The 18,876-nt window shown below is 42.7% G+C and overlaps 1 protein-coding gene across 1 annotated transcript in view; it reads left to right on the top strand.

Annotated features, from left to right (window-relative positions):
* The window catches only part of CDH23 (cadherin-related 23), a 797,360-nt gene that overhangs the window by 82,567 nt on the left and 695,917 nt on the right, over window positions 1–18,876 (top strand). The gene's annotated exons all lie outside the window — the stretch shown is intronic.

The raw sequence follows: 18,876 nt of genomic DNA, 5'->3' as shown, positions 1-18,876 counted from the left end.
TCTATAAATTACTTTAACAATGAAGTTTATAGTAGATTTAATTTACAATTCATATAGTATCAATAATGTAACTACCAAACAGGCTTCATTTTAATAATGCCATTCTGTTTGTTTAAGTAATTTCTTATTCCCTATTTGAACTGCTTTAACTGAACAACAACAAAAAAAAAGATAACAATTTAAGTTCATTCTATTTCTAGCCATCCACATCAACAACTTAAGATCTTATATCAGCATCTTACTTTCCGTCTTCTGTTTCTATACTTTTTAATAGATGGAACTTAACTGGAAATTTACTGTTATAATACAACTTTACTAATATGCCTATTCAAACATTCTCACTTTCTCTTAAACCATCACTATATATTTAGGGAACCATATCTTAATGTTTACACAGTTCACTTACATAGTTAACATTTCATTTCTTATTACTGATTCAAATTCATTTTGTATTCTAATAATGAAGAGCCTACACTACCTCTTGATCGCCCATTTATAACATTTAAGTGTCTCTTATATTTCCATTTAAATTATCTTTTAAACATTTTGTTAATTCTACTAATTAGAGAGAAACCTACTTCTGACCCTACTCTGATATACAATTTTTCCCATCAGTCCATCAATAAAGAGGAAAGAAAGTTCAAAGAAATATCTACCTTAAAAAAACACAAAAGAAAAGAAAAAATCCTAATATTTCTACTTTAATTAACCTACCCAGTTCTTTATATCCTCCCCCTCTTCTGTACTAAGAAATACCCACTAAGAATATATAATACCACATAAATCCATTCACATACTTAAATCCATCCATACTCATCATATAAAAGAAGAAAACCTTAAATAAATTAGTGAAGGCACCAAAATAAACTGCCAATTGTTGCACTTATACAATTTTCCTATCTTTTCTTCCCATTAGCAACAAGGTCCTTTTTTAAAAAACCGTTTATACCCAAAACTTAAGAAAAAAAAGAACATACTACACCCAACATAATTTTTGTCTTTCCCCTTTCCTCCCCTCTTTCTAATATTTCCTTTTCCTTTTCAACTTCACTCAAATGTCTTGCATTTTTATATTCGCGAAGTTCCAATACAAAGTCACTTCTTCCATTTTTCACAAGGTCAGTCCTCATTCTTTTTTCCACTTTAAATTTCTTTACCAAAACCTTTCTTCCCCCCTTTCCTTTTCCCCCTCATTTTTTTTTTCACATATAGCTTTTTTGTTACTTCCTTTCCCAAAACACAGTTTGTTTTTCCTTTTAAACAACATCTCTTATGTGTATCTGTATTCTGGTTCTCTTTTTCCACTGAAGTCAAGTTGCTATGTTGTGATTCTCTCATCTTCTCTCGAATACCACTATGTTCTTCTGCAAGTCCTAGGGCTTGTTGATGTTGATTTTCATTTATATTTTTATCTTGGATTGTATTTTGATAGTCTTTCACCAGGTTGTTACATGCAATTTTAACTGCTTGCTTGATTTCTCACCTCAAAAAGTTTGAAAATTGTTCCCAGGTTAAATCTCCAATTAGTGTGTCTGGATCGAACTCCTCCTCCTCTATTCCCACCTGCATTTCACAACAGTATCTCATCTATCCGAACTCCCAGTTCTCAAAAGGCATTTTAATTTGTTGCATTATTCATTCCTAACAAACACCAGCAGTTCAAACAAAAGGAGACTTTTTTCTTACCCCCTCCATTTTAAACAACATCTGCTCCTGACCACTTCCCGGCCGTTTTTCTTAAAGTTGGAGCTAACTACTTGGGGTATTTAGTCCAACACCAAATGCCTTTCTCATTATCCTACGTGCGCTGATCTTTTTTTTACAATGTGCTTTGTTCTTTTTGTTCTATTTCATTTATAAATCCCACCAAAGTTAAAAAAAACACAGATGGTCGCAGGTTGTTAGAACATGGCATCCATGTTCTAGCCGTAGAACGCTCCCACTTCAGGGCAGTAGCGGACCCTCCCCATTTGCCGATTCGGGAGGGGCCGCCACAGAGCCCTTTGCAACTAGCCCTCTCTCCGGGAGGGCTAGCGAAGCCCACCCGGCAACCGGGAGGACTCCAAAAGGAGTGCAAAAGGATTGGGCATCAAGAAACCACCCGTCGCTGCACCGTACCGGATCTCCCCCCTACTTCATCCATTTTCTGATTACACAGTAAAGAAAAAGTGTTGTTGTTGGAAAAGTCATTGTTGGAATGAACAGTATGTGAAACCATCTATTTCCTTGGATACAGGTTAGTGGATCAATGCCTTCACCAGAACACAACACACACATACACACACACACCACTGATGAACAACAATAACAATCACAATCCATTAAGCCCCCCACCCCCGCTTCCCATTGGAATGATCACCACAGAAATGTTCATCTTCAAGCTCATTAAGATAAAATGTAAACAATGCTAGTATACACGTGCTCATGGGACATTTGCACACACCCAGTATCTAATTTAAACTGGGTGACCATTCATTATACATGTAGTATTAGCATGCCAGAAATCTGTAACACAGGCAAGCCAGCATTTTGGTGGCAAGTTCCATCACATGGGTTAAGTTCTTCTTGGCCACGAGTGCCCAGTATAAAAGCTACTCATCAAAGCCCATTCGGGGGACTTAACTCCAGAATCTGAGCATGAGACATAACATATTTGCTCGGATATGTGGGGCTAAAATATAACTCTCCAGCTCTTGCTGCCTGGTCAGTGTGTGGCCTGGAGTCTAATGAGTCCATTAGGCATTTAGTTGTTTGTAACACAGTAGCCCTTTTGAACATTGAGATAGCAACATGAAATTTGATACTCAGAATTATATCCTAAACATATGTTTCAGTGTTGAATGCCAGCTCAATCCCAAAACTTGTTTTCAGAGTGGAGCACAAAACACAGAATATAAAGTGTTCGGACTAAAATGGCAGAATGAAAGTTGGTGTATACATTCAGGATATCACAATATGGATCAAATTCCAAAGCCAGTTTGACCATCACATGGGGCTGCTAAGCCCTGCCAGGGGCATGGAATCCCCTGCCCTGGGCCCTGTTTATCACTGCTACTCTGAGCAGTGGCAGGAGAAAAATAAACAAAACAATCACTATTGGGCTAACATAATTCCTGTCTATGAATCGCCAGAAATGATGAATTTACTGTAGAGTTTCCGGTGATTCCTAGAGAGGTGTGATGTCACTTCCAGGTTTTCTTTGGGTATGATGTCACACTATTGCTGATGGTGCCCCCATACATCCCTACCCTCTTGGTCTCCTGCTGCTTGCCAGACTGTAGGATTGCCAGCTCTCTTGCTTCAGCTGCCCCTGTTGGCTCCTCCTCGCAGCAGCTCAGCTGGGTAGTGGCAAATGGGGGGGGGGGAGTTCGGCATTATGTTGACTTGATTGCCATAGAATTTGGGGTGAATGCTAGAGCATAGTCCCTATGCTCTACATCATTTCCAGGTTGCACTGGAAGTGACGTTACCCCATTGCTGCCAGTGTCACCCATATCACCCCCCCCCCCCAAGGTGAGTCTCCAAATGGTTACCAGACTTGGGCTAGCAATCCTAGCAGTGTTCCCTCTAAGCTGAGTTAGTATGAGCTAGCTCATAGTTTTTTAGCCTCCGGCTCACACATTTTTGTCTTAGCTCAGGAAGGAGGGCTTCAGAGCAAACTAACTTGCAGTAGCCAAATCACTCGCTCACAACTAATGCCAGTAGCTCACAAAGTAGAATTTTTGCTCACAAGACTCCACAATTTAGAGGGAGTGTTGAATCCTAGTAGGGCCTTAAGTGCAGATCACATTTGAAAGTGGGGGCACAGACAGCAGGGCTTCAGAGGCAGATCTTAACTGGTGGTTCTGGACTATACAAAAGGACATGGCCCGTTGGGTCCTGTGGCCCCAAGCTGTTTAGGGCCTTAAAGATAAGAACCAGCATATTATGTACCAGAAGACATGCAGTTCAACAGAAAAGGAGGAGAGGGGATTGTGTAATTTTGTAGGAAGAGGTGGACAAGGGGCTTGATTGTTTGCTGTGGTTTATGCAAGCTGTAGTTGTAGTGGCCACTCACCAGTAAGGGATGGTGCCTGGATATATGACTCACTATAAGAAAGGTGTACTTTACCTCCCTCATTATCAGTATGTGACTAATAATAATACTTAGCATTTATATAGAGCTTTGATCTGTTCAAAATACATGACGTACATTATTTCAGTAATCCGTGCAGCAAGGTAGGTGATCATGTTCCCTCACAGCCCCATCTGGTAACTATTGAATAACTTTGACACATTGATTTTTAATAATTTGCTTTACGCTGACTTGTTACTTATGACTGCTGATTTGGCTTTTCTGTGATGTGATTATTGATCTGATTTTTTTTTCTCTTTTCTGTCTGTGGTTTTAAGAAGTATTTCTTGAAAATCAATATGATTCAAATTGAAAAAGAATAATATAACAGCTCTGAAAGATAGGTCGGGTATTATAATTCACATGTTGAAGGGGGTTGCTGAGGATGACAGTCGCTTAAGGCCACCTTGTGAATTTGTGACGAGTTGATATTGAGGACTTCTGGATCACAGTTTATTCTATAAGTCACTATGCTGCATGAGCTCTCAATGTCTGATCAGTTTGGCAATGGAAATTGATTGTAGGTAGATCTTTGGGTTAGCAGTAGACCTTCAGATTAACACTAGGAGGGAACACGAGAGGCAAGGACATTTTGAAACACAAACGTCTCTTTCTGGTCTTTTGTCCTTATCTCAGCTGATGGAAGGGGTTAACTTTCCATGTATTGCCTGCTTTGAAAAATAAGGAGCAAGAGTTCACAGGGAGTATTAGTATGAGCAGGGGCAGTGCTAGGAGTGCAGAAGAAAACCAGAGTCTTGCCACCTATATATATTTTTGCACAAATCAGGATTCATTAAAATCTATGCATTTTGTTTACTTAAGAGTTTAAATTCTGAAGGGTTTTTTTTGTTTTGTCCAGTGTTAGTAAAAAGCCACTTTATGAGTTCTGACACAAAGATTCCCAATAATGCAGTGTAGTGTGTGTTTAATTTGCTAAACCAAATACAACATGGGGGACTGGTTAGAGTTCCATGTTGGATTTGGGAGACCCTGGTTCAAATCCAGATGTTGCCATGGAAGCTCACTAAGTGACCTTGGTGCAATCTCTCTTTGTTAGACTAACCTGCCTCACAAGTTTGTTGTGAGGATAAAATGATAGAGGAGAGAACAATATGTATACCATTTAGAGTTGCCAGGTGCTACCTGGCTGCCGGCAGGGGGATCCAGGCTCTGTTCTGGGAACTTCTGGTGCACGTGCCATAATGACGTCACCTGGAAGTGACATCATTGCATCGGGGGTGACACTCTAGTTTTTGGGCAAAACTCTATGGTTTTTTGCCTTCAAAACCATAGAGTTTGCCCAAAAACTAGAGCATCCCCCCCGCCATGATGACATCACTTCCAGGTGATGTCATTGTGTCTGGGACATTGCCCCATGATGTCCCTGTTTGGGGGTGGGGCTTCACCCGCCAACTAGCTGGTCTGCAGCAGACTGAAGCCACCAAAAGCTACTTGGAGGAAAGACAGGATAAAAATATATTAAATAATAGTACATGGTGACTTAGTGTTGCCACTGCAAATCTTAAAAAGTTTTTTTATTTGATGTTTTCATTTTGGATAAGGGCTTCCATGTTAAAGGAGTTGTTAGCACATAATAAAATGATTCTTCTTTTAGCAGTTCAGTTTATTTTTCGTATCAGTCTTTGGCTAACAACTAGAATTTGTCTAGTTTGGGGCACACCTTGGTCTGCCGTCTTTGTGAGAAACAAAAGGGCTAAGCAAAGGCGTCAAAAAGTCAGTGAGATTGTTTGACATCACAGCTTTTCATGGCACAAACAATGGATGGGACAGCATTTGCATAAAACTCATTAGAAAAAGTGCAAGTTTCATAAATCTTGTGATAAATTAGTGTGATATTGTTCCAAAAGTGATGCATTAATTTTAAGGCAAAATGAATGATTCTGTGATCATTGTAGGTAATTAGGAGGCTTCTAGGTAATGTGCAGAGGAAATTATTTTAAAAGAGCTTTTAGTATAGTAAGTCATTGTTCTTAGGGTGGAGTAGATGGGCTGGAGAGATGAAACTAAACTGATACAAACAGCTCTTTTACCATTTGGTAAGATTTCCGTGCCATAACCTGGTTAGCCCAGGCAAGCCTGATCTCGTCAGATCTCAGGAAATAAACAGCCTTGGTTAGTATTTGGGTGGGAGACCACCAAGGAAGTCCAGAGTCTCTATGCAGAAGCAAGCAATGGCAAACCACGTCTGAATGTCTGTTGCCTTGAAAACCCTGCAATATTGCCATGACTTGATGGCAAAAAAATGTTTTCCTACCAGGGCTCTTGTTGTAGCAAGGACCCCTTGCATATTAGGCGACACACCCCTAATGTAGCCAATCCTCCAAGAGCTTACAGTAGCCCCTGTAAGAAGAGCTCTGTAAGCTCTTGGAGGATTGGCTACATTAGGGGTGTGTCACCTAATATGCAAAGCAGTTCTTGCTATAAAAAGAGCCCTGAATTCTATTTATTTCTTTATTCGCATTCCCATCTTAGTTGAAGTTTAATGATCTCTCTTTGATTTTCCTGTTTTCTGTTTCTTTTCTCCATCCTCCAAATCGGGCAAAAAGTTTATATTCTCCAGAAACCCTTACACTATGTCACAATATTTCTGCTAGGGTTGTAATCAGCAGTGCTTCCCTGCTGTTTATGTCCTCAGTTGTATATTACTGATGATCTCCACGGGAGCATGTTAGGCGGGAAAGCAAGCGTATTAGAATGCTGAACTCACAGGGCCCCCAGATCACATTGTTTTCAGTGGATAATAGGAGCCCTGACAGGACCCACCATGCTGTGAAGTGATGTGAAACAGTGTAGTTAGGCCCCGTTCATACGAGCCCATTTGGGCCGGGAGCGGGACGGAACGGGGGCGGAGCAAACGGGCGCGCGCCGCATCCCGCCCCCCGGCTGTACTGCGCATGCTCGGGCATGCGCAGTTCGGCCACCTCCCCCTCCCATCGGCGCGCGTCCTCCCCGGCGTCTGATCGTGCCGGGGAGAGGAGGCGCTGCGGCCAGGGGATCCGTGGGATCCCGGCCGCAGCGTCTCAACGTTGGAGCGGCTCTATTTAGCCGCGCTTGCCTCGTGGTTTCCCTGCCGTGTGGCAGGGGCCTTAGGGAGGCAGAAGGGGTGCTATATATTTGGTCCTTGTTGCTTTGCCTCACACCTTTCTGTTACTTTCCCTGTGTTGTCATTTTTACCATACCTTTTGCTCCACCAGCTCACCTGTCTACATGTAGGCACATAATAAAGGCAGAACCAAGGTCTGTACTGGGGAGAACTCAGTTAAAATCCCATTTCATCAGTTGCCCAAGGTAGTTGCATTAAAACTTATTGCTTCTGTGTTTTGAGAATTATGATTCTGCTGATGTATCTGCTACAGGGTGGTTGAATGCTTTTAAGAAACTATGCCAAAGAGTTGTGCCCCCATTTCATGTATCTGTACTAAGTTCTACAACAAATCATCTGTTTGGTAGAGGTATTGGTTGATAAGAACTAAAGAGGCTAAGTAGCAATTAAAGCAAAAGGAAACCTAGACATGACTTTAATAGTAATAATTAGGGTTACCAGATCCTCCTAGCCACCCGTGGGGGATAAACTGGCTGAATATTACTTAAGTTTCCTCCACAGGTCAGCTGTTTGAAACCAAAAAGTAACAACACGTTTAGTGCTATTAATGTCATGGGATGAAGTATACGGTATGTGGTGTATCCTCCAGCCAAGACACAATGGTCCATTTGTTATCAATATATTTTTTTCTCAGTGTGTCTTACTTGATAGAATGGCTTCAAGATATAGAAATAAGCAGTGGAATGTATAGATCCAGCTGAAATGTCATACTGAAAAAAGGATGGAAGAATGAAATAATGGATTGGATCAGATCTAATCAACTATTTTTAGTTTAAGTAACTGGAAAAAAATGGGCTATCATTTTAAGAAGAAAAGTGGATCAGTTATAAGCAAATGGTGACAATAATAGAATTACAAAGATATTGAAGAGTCAAGCTCTGCTGCTGGGGGATAATTTGGAGCAAGAGATTTGCAACGGCATCAATTAAGAATTCGTACTGTATTTTCCTGGTTTCAGTTTCTATTTTATCTGTTCATAAAGCTGAGAAATACTTTTGCTTTTGTTACTAATTTAATATCTCTCTTTTCTGATTACTGCATGAGCCATCTTCCCTGTACTTCCCATACTTTTCTTGTGTTTTGGATATATTCTAAAAATACAGAACAATCAGCAAAATTGGTCTGCACCAGTTTTGATATATTGGCAGACAAATGGCCTAAGCAGGAAGGTTGCTTGTGCAGTTAAATTTGCACCCAGCAAGTGTTTCAGTAACTCTGAAGCCACGTCTAGGTTTTAACTGATCTAATGTTGTACTTAGGCACAAGACTTGAAACTGCTTAATGGAATTAACTGAAAGAGTTATATCTCATGCAGAGCAGTGCTTTAATTTTGCTGAAATCTATGGTGTTATAAGAGGTGTTTCTATAACATGCCACAATTCTTCAACCAAAAGCATCTGCAGTTCAGCTGGATTTCTGGCTTTCAGCACTGAGGGAACTGAGTTGGCCATGAATTCATTAATTAGCCAAGGTTCAGTTAAGATTTCCAAGCCTTGGTTTCACATATGTAAACATGGAATAAATAGTAATACCTACCACAGCTCCTTGATTCCCATTCCCTCTCCCTCCCAGACTAATAGGATGATTTCTTGTCTGCTCTCTATAGAGTATGGAAAGAGAAAAGGTTCATGAAGACATCATCCGTCAATGTCTTCTATCAAGGTCTCTGAAAATACTAGGTTTCCAGGAGGCATGCTAGAGGAAACTTGTCAACCTTTATAGGGAAATATGTCTGGCTCAGTGCTCTGTGATAATTGGTATTTGTTGTCCTAGAACTTCCAGGTTTTGAAATGAAAACAAGACAGTGAGACAAGAAGTTTTATTTTGAGTTGGGCTGGGGGAGACAAGCATAAAAATCTATTGAGGTCATGCTAAGTTCAGATACCAAAGCATGTGAGAATTTTTGTGTGTGTGTATGAGAGAGAGAAGAAACTGTGATTGAAAGAGAGTGAGCAAAAGCAGACAAGATAAATTGAGATTATCCAGAGAAATCGGGACTCTTAACCGCCCTGTCCGACTCTTGAGAGGAAACAAATGGAGCCTATAACTTTACAGTGTGAGATGATAATTTGTTCCTATTTCTGCACACCTTCCACTGAAGCTGTTGGTATTTTAGGCTCATTCCTGTCAGTGTCCAACACAGGTGCGAAAAAGATGCTTCCTTCTTTGTGAACATAATTGTACTTTTAGTGGTGCCAATATCCTGATTTTCCTTGTACTAGTCCTATAATCGGGCCTCCATTCCCACAATAACCAAAGCTCAATTTGACCCAGGACTTAATATTTGTTCTCAGAACCAGGATTTAGCCTTGAAACATGAGAAACACTGAGCCTTTGAGCACATGCCCCAGCCCTGACTTACTGGAGCGATGTTTGGTTCAGAGTGGGCCAGAAAGGATGCTGCCAGCTTGGGACCAGCCACATGGGGGGAGGGAGGGAGGGAGGGGCAGGCCCCAGCCGTGGCCTGGGCAGGCTACAGTGGGTCTGGCCAACCAGCAGGGGGCATGGCCTGAGATGGGCCTTGCTGCATTCCCCCCCTGCAGACCTGCCTCCTTCCTCTATTTAAGGCAGGCGTGGCTAAAGGTCTCTGCGCAGTTTGTTCTGGCTGTCCCATCCTCCCTCCCTTGTTGTTTTTGTATCCGGCTTGTTCAATTTGTTATATATATTCTGTCACAGCTTGGGCAGTTTGGACATTGGGATGGATCCCTTTTGGTGGGGTGTTGTGCCTGCGTGCCTGCCTCCCCTGTCCGGAGACTCCATTATTGGGTCTTGGGGTGGAGCCAGTGTTGTTGTTGTTAAACTTCTATATTGCCCTCCCTGCAGAGCGGGCTGAGAGCAGTGTAAAACAATTTAGGACAAAAGAATATATCAAAACAGTCTGGTAATATACAAAAGTCATATACAATCATAAAAACCTAGATGGTGCCACAGCACAATTTTTTGACCCCCCCCCAGTAGCCTGGGGAGGGGGGAGTGAGAAGGCAACTAATAAACTGATTGCTGATAAAAACCGTTGCTGTCTTCAACCATATGCTTGGCCCTGCAGAACTAAAGTCCCTCAGGGCCCTGTTGTCATTTGGCAGAGAGTTCCACTAAGTCAGAGCCAGGGCTGAGAAAGCCCTGGCTCTGGTTGAGGACATCTGGATGCTCTTTGGGCCAGGGACTTTCAACAGTGTTTGTTCTCCTGAGTGCAATGCTCTCTGGGGGGACATACCAGGGGAGGTTGTCCCGCAGGTACGTTAATCCCTGACCATTTAGGGTTTTAAAAGTCAAGACCAGTACTCAATCTGGAGCCAGTGCAACTGGCAGAGTACAGGTTGAATATGTGCTGTTAATGGTGTTCCTGTGAGGACCCGGGCTGCTGAATTCTGGACCAGTTGTAACTTCCAGATCAGTCTCAAGGATAGCCCCGCATAGAGTGAGTTACAGTAATCATGCCTAGAGGTGACCATTGTGTGGATGACTGTGGCTAGTCAGGACAAGACAGGTAGGGGCCCCAAGCTCTTAACCATCTGCGCCAGTGTCAATGGTGCGTGGTCAAGAGCAGGGAGTTGGAATCTCCCTCACCCAGCCAGAGAACCTCCGTCTTTGCTGGATTCAGTTGTGGGTTGTTGGCTGGCTCTCACCACCAGGTGGCATGGGGGAACCATGCAGCAGCAGGTGTCCCCGGACTTGCCAATCATTCTGCCTGTTTCTTTGCTTTGGTCTCTGTTGCCTGCTATTCTTGGTTTCTCTGAGGCACTCTGGGGATAAATAAAAGCTCAGACATATCATAACAAGTGACTACGGACTCTGCACCTCATGTCTAAAAACCCTTTTCAAAGCAGAAGGGGATAGGTACCCCTGCAATTGGCTGCTAGACTGTATTGGTCAGGCCTGTACAGATTACAGTAGTCATCTGTGGGTGCACTGGTTGCTGCATTTGAGCCACTGACTTAAGGTACCATGAGCTGGAGCCCATACCCTGCCATGGATATAAATCCAATATGGTTGCTCATGACCATGGCCTGACTCAGGTGCTGCAATCTCATTTCTGCTTACATACTGGAAGTGACCTACCTGGTGTTAGTCAAGAAACTACAGAAATGTAAAGAGTTGGGAAATTCCCAGAGCTGTCTCTTTGACATCACTTCTGGGTACGTAACCAGAAGTAGATATAGCAGTTTTGCCAGGATCGTGCTTTTTTCTTTACTGTAGTATGCTCCCACTGCTCTGCTGAGCAGCAACAGGAGCCAGGCAGCAGGGTTTCTTGCTATAGCAGAGGACCTGGTTGCCCTATTTGTGAGGCCCCATCCCATCCCATCTATCACTGGAACAGGGTTGTCAGGTCCTCCTTGGCCACCAGTGGGGAAGGGGGGGTAGGGTTGCTAGCTCTTGGTTGGGAAACTCCTAGAGATTTGGGGGTGGAGCCTGGGGAGGACAGGGACCTCAATGGGGTACAATGCCAGAAAGTTCACCCTCTAAAGCCTCCATTTTCTCCAGGGCAACTGATCTGTGTAGTCTGGAGATGAGCTGTAGTTATGGGTGATTTCCAGGTCCCACCTGGAGGCCAGCATCCCCACTGACTGGAACCAGCCTGATCCAAAATACAGGCCTGATACAGTAATAGTTCTGGAGCTGTTTTGCAAGGAACTCCTTAATTTCATTATCGATGTTCAGTTGTTTGTTTATTTATCCTCACAAGCCTTATTAAGGCTACAGTCTGCAGTGCCTGTCCCTAATTTAACAAACCCAAAGGCTGCTATAGAGTATTCAGCCCCCGTGCAGCTCCCCTAAGAGGTCATTCATCTCTTTTTAATGAATCGCCAAATAATCACTGATGCAGCAATTTACATTCAGCAATCTCCAGTCCTTGACAAATATTAATGAATTAAACTTCACAATACCTCTTTGAGGGAGGACAATATTAATAGCATTGTGTTACTGATGAGAAAATAGAGATGCAACTTTAGGTGGATCACATGGTCTCATGAAGACTTTGGCACAGGCCATAGTAGAAAATATTGTCTTTACGTCCTCTTTTCACTACAAAATTATATGGGTTTTGTACCTCCTTAATTGTTACAGTTTTTCCTAATGAATCCTGGTAGTAATAATTGGTAAAGTGCTGAGAATTTGTTTAAGATACCTAGCAACCCTTCAAAGAACTACAGTTCCCAGAACTCTTTAAGATGGAATGACTTTTGAAACACTGATGTTTTTCTTAATGAAGCATCACTTCCAAGGAATAGAGATGGTACATGTTACTTTTAAAAAAAATCACATATAATGTGGCAACCTGAAGGTAAAGCTACAGGTTTTTTAATGAAGCCCTAAGTTATGCAAGAATTAACTCATATTGGAAAATTAAAAATGTATAACTGAAGAGACGTCTCAATTCAGGAGATGAGATTTTAAGTCCTGCTGCCTACTGTCATAGGAATACATGTTCCTCTCCCTGATCCTAGTTTTATTAAGAACTCCAACTTCCTCCTCCTGTGCTCTGCTAAATTTCTTTGATATAGAACCCTCGGAAGAGTAAGAAAATCTTTTTTTAAAAAACATTTTATTAGGATATATTCATAGGTCAAACATATGTAACATTACTAGGTATCATATATCCTTTTCTCCTATTTCCCCACCCCTTCTGACTTCCCACAGTGCTCCAACCTCCAGCCCATATCTTATATTCCCCTCTTTTCTTCCTTACTCTTTAGTCAAATTCTATAGGTAACATATCTTTTAACTACTATTCTTATACATTTACATTTCTTCTAAAGTCAATCTCTTTTCAGTAATTTTCAAAGCAAAATAAATTGTTCTTTACATCCCAATATTTCTCTAAATATTATTTAAAGTCTTTCCAATCTGCAAAGAATTCTTCTGCTTCCAGATTTTTAAGCTTTCTTGTCATTTTGTCCATTTCAGCCATAAAAAGTAATTTTTTAATCCACTCCCCGATTTCGGGAGTTCTTTCCTGTTTCCAGCATTGAGCATATGTCATTATAGCAGTTGTAATCATATCGAAGAGTAAGAAAATCTGAGGTAGCTGACTTTGAACTGGCCATATGAGGCAAGCTGTTAGCTAAAGATGCTTCTTTGAGACAGCGAAGTAAATGTTGTTATAACTCAGTTCCTCCTCCCCAGAGGTTATTTGAACAGTGAAAAGGGCTAGAAGGTGGAGTTGGATTGGATTCAGAGGGCTCCAAATCTTTGGTTTCATTCCTTGATGCTCAGTTCTTTTCCTCCATATGACCCTTTTTGTCAGCAAAGGGAGGCTCAAGCCAACCTTTGTCTATCAAAAGGATTCCAAAGGGAGAAGGGCAGGAATTGGGCTCCACTTCACTGCAGAAAGAAGCACCCCCTATGAAATCTTTACTAGGCCTTGTTTGTTCTTCCTTAAAATTTGTATACATCCTAGATGAATGTTTACATCTAATGTGGTGGATAGGGTTGCCAGGTCCTTTGCTCTTGCCGGCAGGGGTAGGAAGGAGCTTTCTGGGAGTGGGGGGCAGAGCAACGTCCTTGACATAATGATGTCATGTGGAAGTGATATCATCATGGTGGGATGTCGCATGGTGACACTCTGGTATTTTGGGCAAAACTCTTTGGTAACCATCAGGGTTATTTTTGGGGCAGAGCGTACCGGAATGGCATTCCGGCTGCCTTCCGAGCCCTCCCCGCCCCAGCCCTGCTCCGATCACCAGCCTGCATCCGTGGTGAGGCCCAGCTGTGCTCTGTTTGGTGGCTGCTGCAAGCACGGGGGTGGGCGCTTTCTCCTGGCTGGACTGTGCGCAGTACCTGCCTGCTTGCTTGCCTGGTAGCGGAGGACTAGTCTGGCAGAGAGAGAGCATGCGTAATTGGCCACTGGGATTGTGCTGTCTTGCAAAACTGCCTCGCACTCTCCTTCCCAAAGGCTGCAGCGGGGTTTTTGCAGGATGGCGAAACAAGGCTTTCGCTCCCTTTCTCCTGCTGCTTCTGCCACTATCACTAGGGGAAGTTTAGGAGCATTTAAGTGGGGGGAAGAGCTGCTCCTCTTTTGCTGGGTGGCAGGGTGCAGTGCACGTGGGGCTATTGGGGGGGAGGGGAAATCCATCCTGGAGGCAAGCGCTTTGGGAGAGGGGGGCAGTGAAAAGCCCCCACGGGAGCAAGCCAGCACCCCCGTTGAAGCAAGCAAATGAGCGTCCCCGTGGGTTAGGGCAGGCCAGCGAAGGATGGGGTGCATGCAGGATGTGGTGGGAGGCATCGCACGCAGCAGTGCCTCCCTGACGAGATTATTTAGAGAAATTAACCACTCTTGATCTAGGAAGGGCATTTATAGCCCTCAGATTCCATGCCATTCCCTCAATGGTTTGTATTGGTCGCTTTATGGGTCTACCTGTTGCCTCAAGGATCTGCCAATGTGGTTTGGGCGAAGTGGATGATATCGAGCACTATTTACTGAGATGCTCATGGCACGAATCACTTAGGCAGAGATTTATATATCCTATCTTACCTTTGCACAATGGTAAGTTGGTTGTTTTTTTGCTCTCTGATATGGATATACATGTTACCAGCAGAATGTCCTTATTTGCTTTGGCGGCAAAAAAGATAAGATTAAGGTTAGGATTCAGCGTAAATCAGTGAAGGGATATCTTAATGTAATGTACATGGGTTTGAATGTATTTTTGTTTTGTTATGGCCAATGGTTAATACAATAAACTTGATGATGGATCGGGATAGGCTATAAGTTTGGGACCCCGCCTGCAGTCATCTGACCCAGTTTCCAGCTACTTCATTGAGTACGTGACTTTGTCGCATGGGCCAGAAAGTGTAGCCAATGAGGTCTGGCATTTGGCATGAAAGTGTGAAAGAATGTGGGTTTATGGCATGGCTATTGAGGCCATGTGGCCTCACCAACTGGCTTGCAACAGGAAACAAGACACAGCATGTTATCAAAACACATCACAGGAGAAGGCATGTGAATGTAGAAGCAATATTTCTATACCCTTCCTTCCTTCCTTCCTTCCTTCCTTCCTTCCTTCCTTCGTTCTTTCCTTTCAAAAATACCTGCACCAGCACAGCATGATTCAGCTAAAACTTAAACACATTGAAAGTCCTGTATTTCAATGAGAAATAAAGCATGCACTTAACCTGATTTTTAGGCACACTTAAGCCTGTTCAAAAGGATATCTTAACTCTGTATAAACTTGGACTGCACATCTCTCAACCTGAAATAAATGGGAGGAAATTACTGATTTTATTTGAAGCTACTGATTTGTGCCTTTGTTTACAGCAATGTATCACCAGAAGGGCAAGTGTTAGGCTGCCATGTCTATTCTCTTGGCAGAAATGCTGGACTAATATGCCAATCAGACTGCCACTTACCATGAAGAAGAAGAACATGTCATTGAGTCACAACTGACTCATGGCAACCCGCATCCATGGGACATTCCAGACAAGAGCTGAACAAAGTAGAAGCTGTTCGTCATTGCCTTCTGAACAAAGTAGAAGCTGTTTGTCATTGCCTTCTGCTGTACAGCAACCCCATTGTTCCTTGGTAAACATATGGAGCAGAGGTCGATCAGTGGCTATTAGCCACAAGGCGTAGATAGGAACTCTCAGTCTGGGGCAAGTGATGCTCTGTATTCTTGTTGCTTGAGGGGGCAACAGTGGGAGGGCTTCTAGTGTCCTGGCCCCACTGCTAGACCTCCTGAAGGCACCTGGTATTTTTGGTAACTGTGTGACAGAGTGTTGGACTAGATGGGCCATTGGCCTGATCCAACATTGGCTTCTCTTACGTTCTTATGACTGGGGCAGTGATGCTCTGTCTTCTTGGTGCTTGGGGGGGCAACAGTGGGAGGGCTTCTGGAGTTCTGGCCCCACTGATGGACCTCCTGATGGCACCTGGGTTTTGGCCACTGTGTGACACAAAGTGTTGGACTGGGCCATTGGCCTAATCCAACATGGCTTCTCTTATGTTCTTATGAGAAAGGGTCAGGGCTTTCTCTGTAAATCTATCTCTCTGCATGGTGTGGAGATGGCTCTCCTCTTTTCAGCTCTTAAAACATGGATGAAAATGCTCTCTTTTGGGGTTGGAAGATAAGGAATATTCCTTGTGAGTAGCAATGATCACAGCTTAAATAGTAGGGTATTTAAAATGAGATCTGCCATACTGATCACTTGTTTGAAGTAGGCAGTCAGGAGATACGTCCTCTTTTTTGCTTTTCAAAATATGGTAACCCTAGAAAGTATTTGGTGTGCGAGTGCATCAGGGACAATGTGGCTGTGTGTGAGGTGATGACCACACTTCTGTTAACATGGGGGTGTGACCTAATATACTAATGAGCTGCACTGTCAGGGGTGTGACCTAATAGGCTAATGAGTTTCTGCTGTTGGGTGTGGCCTATTATGCTAATGAGTTCCTGCTGGGATTTTTCTACAAAAAGAGCCCCGGTAACCATAGGGTCTTGCCCAAAATACCAGAGCATTACTGTGTGATACCCCCAGCATGATGACATCACTTCTGCGTTGGGACATCGTGCTGGGGGGTGGCAGTTGGGGTAGGGCTTTCCCCCATTGGCCAGCTGGCCAGCAATGAGCAGGAGCCCATGAAATTGGGGGATCCCCACTCCCACCTGGGGGCTGGCAACCCTAGTGCTGGAAACTGCCAAGAGAAAACAGACTAGAACAATGCAGGGATACTGCCATTAATTGTAAAATGTTGTTCTTTTGGCTCATTATACATTGAATGCCTTGGCCTGGATATATCAACTGTGCTCCAGCCTTGCTTACAATGATCTGTCTGTCTGTCTGTCTATCTATCTATCACTTCTCATACAGCTATCACCTTAAGCAGAAATTAAAAAAAAATACTGAGACCTTACTCAGTATTATTTCTCTTATATTGGATTATTGCACCTATGAATTTTGCCACTGAGAGGGTGACAGGATCATTTGTATCCGATAGTAGCCATGACACCTTGGCCCACACATTTAGCAATTATGTATCTTTAAGTAAAGGGGAAAAGGGGTAAAGGTTTTCCTTGCTCGAAGGCTAGTCAGATCTGACTCTTGGGGGCGGGGCGGTGACTAAATTAGCCCTCAACTAATCGAATATAGGGCACTCCATAATCATATGTTCAGTGGTTTCAATTGTATCATATGAGCATCTGCATGTTCTATTAGAGTATGATTCTTTCTTATATCTGCCCTTCAAAACCACCGAGGGAAGAACATTCAGTCTTGCCAAAGTAAAAGCTCTTCTTAGTTTTGGGACTGTCAATTGATAAAAATATTTCGGCAGTTGCATTGGGAGGGCAATTCCCAAATGAAGTGTCGAACATACCCAACGCGCCCTAATAGATGTACTTGTAACATCCAATTTCCTTACAGATTTTTTAATTTGTCTTATAATGTCTTTAGTTTCTGTATTTTTAATCATATCATTTGTTATTCCTAGGCATTTCATTTTCTTTTCCAATAGTCAATCCCATTGGCTGTAATGTTTATTTGCCTGGATAAGCCCAAGTAGAGTAGATTTCTAAAGTAAAGATTTTAAAAATCTTTACTTTAAAGAGAAATGCTTTATTCCAAGCCCTAGCTTCCATTGATAATTTGCCTAGTTCTGCACTCAGTGCTATGCCCAAGACACATCTAGGAGTAGTCAATAAGCATTGGAAAAAGTCATACTGGATGGAATCCATTTTTTCAGAAGCAGCCTGAATCCAAATTTCTGCACCATACAGGAATTAGTTTAGAACCTTAGCATTAAATACCTTTAAGGCTGAGGGGACAAATTTGCCTCCTGTCTATTGTAGGGAAACAGTCCTGGAGCAGGCACAGTGCACTTTGGAATGTATAAAGTTGTAAGTACTAGGGGAGAGAAGCATTCCTTCTTATAGTTATTTCTGACCTTCCTAAACTTAACAAATATCCATCAGTTTTATCACTGACTCCGTTCTAATTCTAATGCCGTGTATCCTAGCATGGATCCTAACATCTGAAGTTTTCCTCTAGCCTAAAGAGCATTTCTTCAACTTAAGTGTCTCTTCTTCCAACAGAAAAGCTGGAGGAAGACTTCTTAGGCTAGAGGAACTTGCCCCAGCCTAAGGCAGGATACATGGTACCATGTGTAAGTGGTACAGTTTCAGAGTCTAGGGATGCTAACCCTTTCCTCAGTCATCCAGGTTTGTCTGGAATGATTTCTTCTTTCAACCCAGTGAGTCCTCACATGCAATAAACAGTCTTACTGCCTCTGTGAAAACAAGGTCTATATCAGGGTTCAAGGAAGATGAGGGTTACTACACAGAGGATTACAACGGCAAGCCACCTTTGCTCATCTCTGGTCTTGAAAACTCCATTATGAGGTTGCCCTAATTTGGCTGCAACTTGGTGGCTTGCTTTACCTTTAGAAACAGAACATGGACTATGAAGAGCCCCAGAAATTAAGCTAACAGCTGCACAGCACGGAGAAAAATGCTATGAAATAATTTTTTTAAAAAAAGCCTAGAGCAGATCTTTTTGCAATATTTTCCTGGTTCTTCTAGGGGATGCATGAGCTACTGTGCACCAGCTGGTGAGCAACTGATAGCTCATGAGCTACTTGTTAGAGTCAACACTCTGCATTTTTATTAGACAATACCACAGTTTCCTTAGTCCTCTGCTAGAGCATCTGTTT

Source organism: Gekko japonicus, unplaced genomic scaffold (assembly GCF_001447785.1).
Source record: "Gekko japonicus isolate JY-2015 unplaced genomic scaffold, Gekko_japonicus_V1.1 scaffold49, whole genome shotgun sequence".
NCBI classification, from domain to species: Eukaryota; Metazoa; Chordata; class Lepidosauria; order Squamata; family Gekkonidae; genus Gekko; species Gekko japonicus.
This window is presented reverse-complemented; position numbering and strand designations above follow the sequence as displayed.